The sequence below is a fragment of the Mustela nivalis genome (genome assembly GCF_964662115.1).
Source record: "Mustela nivalis genome assembly, chromosome: 2".
Classification (NCBI taxonomy): Eukaryota; Metazoa; Chordata; class Mammalia; order Carnivora; family Mustelidae; genus Mustela; species Mustela nivalis.
This window is the reverse complement of record NC_139021.1, coordinates 57,058,725-57,069,203: the sequence shown is the minus strand read 5'-3', so window position 1 is coordinate 57,069,203 and position 10,479 is coordinate 57,058,725. Positions and strand designations below refer to the sequence as shown.

At 34.4% G+C, this 10,479-nt stretch overlaps 1 pseudogene across 1 annotated transcript; it reads right to left on the bottom strand.

Moving 5' to 3' along the window:
- Positions 1–964: 964 nt before the first annotated feature.
- LOC309858711 (DDB1- and CUL4-associated factor 13 pseudogene) lies at positions 965–2,155 on the bottom strand (annotated as a pseudogene). Its single transcript has 2 exons — positions 2,109–2,155; positions 965–1,975 (listed from the first exon to the last, which is right to left on the bottom strand). The product of its transcript is annotated as a DDB1- and CUL4-associated factor 13 pseudogene (transcript).
- Positions 2,156–10,479: the final 8,324 nt, after the last annotated feature.

Here is a 10,479-nt window from a genome sequence, read left to right as displayed (position 1 = left end):
CTGAGTATTTACCCTGAAGATATAGATGCAGTGAAAAGAAGGAGCACATGTACCCCAGTGTTCATAGCAGCAATGTCCACAATAGCCAAACTCTGGAAAGTGCAGAGATGCCCTTCAACAGATGAATGGGTAAAGAAGATGTGGTATATATAAACAATGGAATATTATTCGGCTGTCAGAAAAGATGAATTCCCACCATTTGCACTGACATGGATGGAACTGGAGGGGATTATGCTAAGTGAAGTAAGTCAAGCAGAGAAAGACAATTATCGTATGGTTTCACTCATATGTGGACACTGGGTAACAGGGTGATGGGTATTAAGGAGGGCATGTGTTGTGATGAGCACTGGGGGTTATACGTAACTAATGAATCATTGAACACTACATCAGACACAAATGATGTAGTATATGTTGGCTAACTGAACATCATAATAATAAAAAATTTTAACAAAGAGATGTTTGGTCTTAAATTTAAATTCATATGTATAGTATATTTACAATAATAGATCAGCATGAAAGTATATCTGCATTTATTAACAGTAAAAGTAGGTAAGTTGGCAAATGCTTTATTCCTCAATGAAATGAGAAAACAGATCAAGGACAAAATGTTGGATAGTCTTCTCAACTAGGCCACCTTTCAGGATATATTTTCAGGGTAGCATTCTGCACATATAACTGAATTGATTATTCTAGAGCCAGTATTTTTATTTACTGAGTTTGCAGATAAAAATGTAATGAATAATTATATGTCAGGATTGGTAGGAATATCAAGTGTTATTTCACAACTGCCACTATGTATTCTTTTCTGACACAGCCTACAGAGATCCAGGCTTTCTCTGTTTGAGTTGATTCATTTCCTTTCATTGACGAGCTTCTTTCATGATGTGCTGTTCCTGAATCTGGCTGTAGATAGATTTTGATAGATATTTGTGACAAACCATGCATTTTTTTAATGAGGATGATGTTAACATGTCTCCTTCAGTTTCTGGTTATAATCTTTGGCTGCTTTTTCTTGTGATGTAAGCATACCCACTTTTTCGGAAGCATTAGCATTCCGTGGACGAATGTTCATTTAATCAGATCCACACATAATATATTTGCTGTTAGAAGTCCCACTTTACTGTAACCCATGTTACATTCTTTTTTTTGATAGACTTCCCTGCTTCTATTTTTGTTTGCAGGAAAGATTCAAATAGATTTATCAAAACTAGCAGACACAAACTCTTTCCTAGTGGGAGAGTAATCCACATCAAGCACCATACATACATGATCCACATGGACCAAGAGTGTTCAGTGCATGCATATCAGAAGTATGTAAGTTGTGACATTCATTTGCTGCAGTAAAAATGAAAGCTTCCATAGGGTTCCGACAAATTGTATTTGTTCTTATCTTTAAGATGACCTTTTTCAGAGGAGTAGCTTGTTTCATATCATATAGCACAGTATTCCTGTCAGAAGCACAACTTCCCAAAAGAAATGTCTCAATTGGGTTTAATTTAACACTATACTGTTGCATCCCCAGGTCATTGAACATATAAGATTGGTTCTTTGCTCATTCCAAATGTCTCCTTGGTGTCCACATATGGAAAAAACAGCTTCTTTCCTGTGATGATCAATTCCTGTATTTACTCCCTTTCCTAATATTGTCTGTGGTGGTTAGTTCCTCCTCTTCTCCATAGCCTGGTCCATCTATTTTCCACTACGTCATAGTTTTGTCATTGACAGCAGAAAAAAAAAAAAATCCCACATAAACGAGTACATATTCTTCATACAAAACCCCTCATATGTTTGCATTGTGCAGATACATTTTCATTGGTCAAGTTCCAAATTCTGACCTCTCCATCACATGCTCCAGAAAGGACAGTAGCCAGGCTCTTTGTCTGCTTTGCCAAGTGTTGACTTCATCTTGGTGACCATCCGGGGAAGCTAGGAATGATTTTCAAATACCTGTTCCAGTTTGGTAGCATTTAAAGCTCTTACAGATTTTCATAGGACCTTACAAGAACGTGAGGTAGGATCATAGTTTCTTGGAACTGGTGATAAAGATGCAAACCTTCTTTGCTTCCTGAAAGTTCTGAATCCTCAGAACTTTCTGAATCCTCACTCACTCTGCCAAAGGTTCCTGTAGTTTTCCATTAATCTTTACTATTATCATGGCTGTACTAAAAAGAACCTCAGAAAATCTCCTAAATTCCAAACAAAAATCCCCCTTGTTTCCACCATACCAGCAACCAATTTCCCTTGGTAATCGGAATCCTTCAGTCTATTCCTTACAGGAATTTATATTATAGTGCCAGTGAAATATACCATTCAGGAGTCATTGGATGAATTGATTTGGGATCCTGAAAGACAGTGTGAGTTTAGATATCTGCTACACTTTTGAAAGAATTCTACTGGACTCAGCAAAACCTATCCATTAAGTTTGGAATATTCATGTTTTGAAAATGAAACTTGATGAACGCTTGACCTAACTCAGACTCTCCAGATTTTAGATGTGAATAGGTTAACACTGAAGAGTACAAAATATGGATTATTATAGCCAAGGGGTTCATATTTTGACAAAGGAAAGGAAATCTTTTGGCTGAGTGAACCTGACTAAATAATACAAAATTGAGTATAGAACACGGATGCTTAAACTGTTCTTAAACTGTTCTTAAACTTTGAGAATCTAGTAAAAGCTATAAACACATATTCCAGACATGCGGAAGTATACACATATATGCAAATACAAAATACTTTACAAATACCAGCTGATTAATAGACCCTTTGAATTTCTGTGGTCTCTTAAAGTCCTTAAGTCTTGGCTTAAGAAGTTCTAAGCTACAATCACATTCTCTCTTAAATTTCTGAGGATCTTGAGTTTTCAGTTCTCAAAAAGTACTAATATATGTACATGCATGATGCACATCTAGCATACATATATACATATATCATGTGTATATGTATATCATATATATATATAAAATGAAATATATCCTACTAAATATCATGATAGCAAAGTAATGTAGCCTACTTAAGTCAGTTGTCTCAAAAATTGTTACTCTGCACCCCATCAGTAACACATTTTGAGACTATTCTACTACCCAGTTTTCCAGAGGCTAGAAAATTACTCCGTTTGTTTCTCTGTTTACCTCTGTCACACAGTAATAAAATATAAAACAGATTACTTAACACCAAGTAAGTAGTGGTATGATCTTGAACAAGTCATGGATCTTTGTTAGTCACGTCTTCATCTATAAATTTTCTTTGTAATTTGATTTATCTTGTTCGGTGCTAAAATTTTATAATTCTTTAAGTTGATGCTAGAATATAGGATTGTATTTATTGAGTTGTCTTTGATATACAAAGACAATACAAGGATCAGAGGAGGTATGTACATTATGCCTCAACAATATGAAATAGTAAACTGAAATAAGGGAAATTTCTTATACCCTAATCCCAATTCACAATATGAATGAATGAATGTGCTTCTCTTTAGGAACGTGTATTACCTCTTTAACCCACGATAATGAAGCTATCATGGGGTTGTGTGTGACCTGAGTCCCAGGGTGCTCAGAACAGCATTGGTAATGATGATGACCCTAGGGCCTGATCTGTTTTGTCTTTCATCCTAAATTTGCTAAAGGAATGGGGTGAATAAGGGACTGAAATAGAATGGCTGTGGTTAAATGTGCAGGGGCCTCAAAGACACTGATTAGCCAGGAAAGTAGTAATAATCAGAGTAACCATAATAAAACTATCTCAGGACATGAGTAATAGTGTGCAAAGCTAAAGAGTATCTCTGCCTGCATCTAGGGAGTAGATTTAGAAAACTTGGTTTATTTTATTATTATTATGGATAGAGTGCTTAAAACTAAACTGCTAGGTCCCCAATCCAAGGGGAGGATCCTGGAATAGGAATAGCTTGACATTTGATAACAGGACAAGCTGTTTAAGTGGGAGGCAGCATTGATGGCTTTATAATTTGCTCTTTCATTTATGTGTTTGGCTTCTGCTGCAACCAGCTGGCATGAAGGATCTCTCTGGTGTTTTGAATCAAGAAGGGAATAAAACACACTCAGGCTTCACTACAGATAACCTGAACATTTTGAATTTGGTTCATGGCAAGAGAAATGTGTACTTTGGATTTATTTTTTAATAGTGGTGTTATGTTGGCTGAACTCATCTCCCTTATGACTTGAGAATTTATTTATGCAGTAGAGCCTGGATTTAAGAAAGACAATATATACTTACAGGAGGAAATGTTTATCTCATCTGAAAACAATTGACATCTATGAACAATGGCTGCTCAATGAAAAAATATCTTTTGGCAAGTAATAGAAAATTGTTGAATTTTGGATGCAGGATTAGCAGTAGTGTTTCCTCTTAGCCTTACCTTGATCTGTTTATATGGGATTTGTTACTTGAATTTAGTCATTGTTACACAATCATAAAAAAAATTTTCATAATTTTATGAAATTTTCAAAATTTTATGCCCTTTGTCTTTGAAGTAATCTCTGTTTTTTATTTAATTTTCTAAGAATGTGTGATGCGTAACAAATGTGTGTGTATGTATGATTTTAAGAGTACATTTCAATTATTTTTTTTTAAAGATTTTATTTAATTATTTGACAGAGAGAGATCACAAGTAGGCAGAGAGGCAGGCAGAGAGAGAGGAAGGGAAGCAGGCTTCCGGCTGAGCAGAGAGCCCGATGCGGGACTCGATCCCAGCACCCTGAGATCATGACCTGAGCTGAAGGCAGCGGCTTAACCCACTGAGCCACCCAGGCACCCCATTTCAATTATTTTTATCTGTTAATCACACCTTTTAACTATCACCCAGATCAAGATATACAATAGTATTAGAAGATTCCTTTATACTCTTCTATGATCTGGCTGAACACCATCAATATAATTCTGCTTGGCCAGCTCACTTTGGCTTGGCTCCTTCTACATTCCCAAAGAGGATAGTTATGACTTCTATCACACAGATTGGTTTTGCCTATTGGAGACAGTTATATAAATGTAATCATATAGAATTTTTGTATATGTTTTCTTTCACTCAGTTCTATGTCTGTGAGACTGTCCATATTGTTGCTTATAGAAATAGATTGCTCTTTAGGGTAAATACCCAATAGTGCAATTGCTGGGTCATAGGGCAGTTCTATTTTCAACATTTTGAGGAACCTCCATGCTGTTTTCCAGAGTGGCTGCACCAGCTTGCATTCCCACCAACAGTGTAGGAGGGTTCCCCTTTCTCCGCGGTGATGCAACATGGAGGCTTAAGTGGGTAGAAGAAGAATAAATGAAACAAGACGGGATTGGGAGGGAGACAAACCATAAGTGACTCTTAATCTCACAAAACAAACTGAGGGTTTCTGGGGGGAGGGGGTTTGGGAGAAGGGGGTGGGATTATGGACATTGGGGAGGGTATGTGATTTGGTGAGTGCTGTGAAGTGTGTAAACCTGGTGATTCACAGACCTGTACCCCTGGGGATAAAAATATATGTTTATAAAAAAAAAAAAAGAAGAAGAACCAAACATATAAGCAAACACCATTATATTTTACTTAATGTATTTGAATAACATGGTTTATTATTTAAGTTGAAAAAAAAAAAAGAAATAGATTGCTCATATTCATGGTCATGCAATATTCCATTTAGAAGATCAGTATTCTAAAATTATGTAAGTTCTTCTATTCATGGATATTTGGGTTGTTTCCAGTATTTCACTATGTCAAACAATGATATTATTAATTTTTTGACATATCCTTCAGTGAACATATATATTCAAATCTACAATATTCAATAGTGAATTTGTTGTGCTATAAGATATTAGTATATTTTGTTTTAGGAGATACACTGATAGCTTTCCAAAAACATTGTACTTATTCATATTCTTACTGCAGTACTTGCACCCCAGCGTTTCTGGCAAATGTACAGTGATGTCATTGTGTGTGTATGTCTGTGTGTGTATTTTATGTAATCTTTTATTTTTTTTTAAGACTTTCATTTGTTTAGCACAGTATTAGTTTCATGATAAACCAAGAAGAAGGTACAGAGATTTCCCATATGTCCCCTCCCCACCCATGCATGGCTTCCCCCATTACCAACATTACCCACCAGTGGTAACTTCATTAGTATGGAAGACCTGCATTGACACATCATAATCACCCAAAGGCCATAGTTTACATTAAGTTTCACTCTTCTTGTTGTACATTCTGTGGATTTGGACAAATGTGTAATGACGTCATTATAATATGATACAGGGCATTTTCACCGCCCTAAAAATCCTTTGTGCTCTATTTATCCTATCCCCTGCCCACAATGATCCAGTTGTCTTTTTACTGTTTCCACATTTTTTTCTGTCCAGAATGTTATGTAGTGGGAATCATAGAATATGTAGCTTTTTCACACTTTCACTTAACAATATTCATTTAAGTTTCCTTGTCTGTTCATGGTTTGATAGCTCATTTCTTGTTAGAACTGAATAATATTCCATTGTTTGGAATCTAGAATTCTATAAATTTCTGTTGTATTCCAGTTTATTAATTCATTCACATACTGAGGGACATATTGGTTGCCTTCAAATTTTGGCAATTCTGTACAAAGTTCCTGTAAACATTTATGTGCAGGATTTTTGTGTGGACATGTTCTCAATTCCCTTGGGTAATTACTAAGGAGAGTGGCTGCTGAATCATATGCTAAGAATATGTTAGTTTTGTATGAAGTTACCAAAATGTGTCCTAAAGTGTCTGTACCATTTTGAATTTTCACTAGCAAGGAATAAAAGTTCCCATTGCTCAATATTCTTGACAATGTTTGGTGTTGCCAGTGTTCCAAATTTTGTCCATTCTAATAGCTATGTAGTGACATCTCACTGCTACTTTAATTTGTACTTTTTTGGTGACATATGATTTTAGAACATCTTTTCATATGCTTATTTACTCTCTGAATATCTTTTTTAGAGAAGGGTCTGTTTAGATCTTTGGCCCATTTTAAAATCAGTAGTTCATTTTCTTATTGTTGGGTTTTAGGAGTTCTTTGTATATTTTAGGGGTGCCTGGGTAGCTCAGTTGGTTAAGTGTCAACTCTTAATTTCATCTCCGGTCATGATCTTGGGGGCCTGAGATCAAGCTCTGTGTTGTCAGGCTTTGTGCTCAGTGGGGATTCTTTCTCCCTCTGCCCCTCTACCCCCACTCATGTGGGAGCACTCACTCCCCCTCTCTCTCTCTCTCTCAAATAAATAAATCTTTAAGAATAAAAAAATTCTTTATACAGTTTGGATGTGTCTTTGCAATATTTTCTCCCAGTCTGTGGACTTGTATTCTTATTCTCTTGACATGGACTTTCGCAGAAGTTTTAATTCTAATGAAGTCCAGTTTACCAATTATTTCTTTCATGGATTGTGCCTTTGGTGTTATATCTATTAAGTCATCATCATATCTAAGGTCATCTAGGTTTTCTCCTATGTTATCCTCTAGGAGTGTTATAGTTTTGAATATATGATCTAGTTTGAGTTAATTTTTGTGAAGAACATAAAGTCTTTCTGAATTATCTAGGTTCATTTTTTGATGAATCTAGAGTCATTATTCATCAACATGTGTATGTCCAGTTGTTCCATAACATGAGAAGACAGTCTTTGATCTATTTTATTACCTTTGCTGCTTTGCCAAAAATCAATTGACTGTGTTTTTGTGGGTCTATTTTTGGTTTTGCTATTTGGTTCCATTGAGCTATCTCTGTTTTTTCACTAAGAGCACATTGTCTTGATTCCTGTAGCTTTACAGTAGGTCTCAAATCCCCTGACTTTGTTCTTCGATATCACGCTAACTATTCTGGTTCTTTTGCTTCTCCATCTAAACTTTAGAATCAGTTTGTCAATATCCACAAAGTAACCTTGCTGAGATTTGATTGGGATTATACTAAATCTATAGATCAGTTTGGGAAGAACTGATATGTTGATAATATGGAGTCTTCCTATTCATGGACATGGAATACCTTTCCATTTATTTAGTTTTTATTTGATTTCATTTATCAGAAATTTATAGTTTTCCTCTTGTAGACCTTATAAATACTTGTCACAGTGTGGTTTTAATTTACATATCCTCTTTGTGAAATGCCTGTCCAAATGTTTTGCTTACATTTTTCTGTGGGGTCATCTATCTATGTTTCTTGAGTTGTAGATTTTTTTTATGTAGTCTGTTTATTTTTCCTAAACATTATATGTAATATGTATGTATGTGACTCTGTGTGTATATAGATACGTATGTGTATATTATATTTTAAACTGTCTTTATGGAATATTTTGATAAATAGGCACAAATTATTAGTGTTATCTTTGGCTAATGATTTTTGTTTCCTCATTCAGAAAGCTATTATTTTGGTCATGAAAACATTCACATATATTATCTCCTACAGCCTGCATTGTTTTGTACTTCACATTTAGTTCTACACTTCATCTGGAATCAATTTTGGAGTATTCCGGATATAAAGATTAAGATTTATTAACCTAATTTTTACCCCAGTGCCATGCAATGTCATCTTTATCGTAAGTCTGTGGCTGTTTATATAATACTGTTCCTCGATGTTTATTATATGCCATTGGCCAGATTTTCTCTTTGTGTGTCAGTATCATAAAAACTTATTTACTATGATTGCTTGGTGATCATGGTGTATGATAGTGTAAATACTCTGACTTTGTTTTCATTTAATATCACCTTGCCTCATCTTGACATTTTTTGCATTTTGATTTGAATTTTAAAATAAACTTATTAATGTCTATAAAAATAAAGCTTTGACTTTAATTGGGATTGCATTGAATCTATTTAGTTACTCTATGTAATTTGGGAAAGAATTACTGTATTTACAAAATTCAATAAATTCTTTCATTTATTTATCTCCTCTTTAATTTTTCTAAGTAATATTTTATAGTTTTATGGTCAAAGATTATACGCAATTTTTATTAGATAAATATATAAGGAATTTTATGTGCTTGATGCTAAATTAATACTTTGTTTAAAAATTTTTATTTTCTAATTGTTTTTTATTCAACAGTCATATCATTTTTTAAAGTTTTCATTTATTGGGGCACCTGGGTGGCTCAGTGGGTTAAGCCTCTGCCTTTGGCTCAGGTCATGATCCCAGAGTCCTGGGATCAAGCCCTGCATCAGGCTATTTGCTCAGCAGAGATTTTAATAATACTGCACAGGCTAGGTCATCCAGTGCAAAGTTGGGAAAAGTAATGATATCAGACTTTCTTGTTCCCAGTCTTGATGGGAAATTTTTAATATGTCTTAATTAAATATAATGTATCCTGTAGACATTTGTAGATATTCTTCACCAAATTAAGAAGATTCTCCTCTATTTTTAGTTTGCTAAAAGTTTATCATGCAAGAATATTGACTTTTATAAAAGCTTTTCCTGTATCTGTTGATGTTACTATGCCATTTTCCCCCCTTTATTCTGTCAGTGTGATGAATTAGATTGATCACTTTCTGAATGTTAAACTTCTCTTCAGATCTAAAATAAACCTTACTTAATGTAGTTGTATTATCTGTTTTATGATTTGATTTGCTCACATTTCATTTAGAAATTTTCATCTATGTTTTCCGAAAAAATTTTTCTGTAATTTTCCTTTCTCATTATGCCCTTTTAAAATTTTAGAGTAAAGGCTGTGCTGACCCCACAAGGTAAGGTGGAGACTGTTCCTTGTTTTTCTCTTCTATGAATGTATGTAGAATTATTATTTCTTCCCAAATATGTGGAAGATTTCAATAGTGAAGTCATCTGGGCCAGATTTTGAAGTATGATTTTTTAGTATGGAAACAAATAATATATTCAGTTGTTTTTGTAGATAATAGTTCTATTTTATTTTTCCTACCAGCTTTAACATATTTTATTATTTCCCCCCATCCTAGGGAATGTTGTTTTCATTTCATTTAACTTACAAAAAAATAACTTAGAACTGTATTTCATTATACAAAGCAAAACATTTTATAAATTTCATCAGTTACATCAAATATATTAAATATTATATAATATTGGTAGAATATTTTACCAATAGGTAAACCTTTATATGCCTCTCTGATCAATTTTTATTTACAAATGGGATGTTAGATTAATTAAAATAAGAATATGGGGGCACCTGGTGGCTCAGTGGGTTAAAGCCTCTGCCTTCCGCTCAGGTCATGATCCCAGGGTCTGGGATCCAGTGCTGCATAGGGCTCTCTGCTCAGCAGGGAGCCTGCTTCCCCCTCTCTCTCTGCCTGCCTCTCTGCCTACTTGTGATCTCTCTCTGTCAAATAAATAAATAAAATCTTTAAAAAATAAAAATAAAATAAGAATATGTTTTGATAAACATTATTGATAATCCATATCCTCCACATTTCAAAAGCCGTGAAAGCTACATGTTCCAATAAAGCCCCAGTATTTTTGTTTGCTATTAGGTGGTTTTAAGAGTTCTTTTCTATTTCCTTGACCAAAGTTCTTTTTTTTTTTA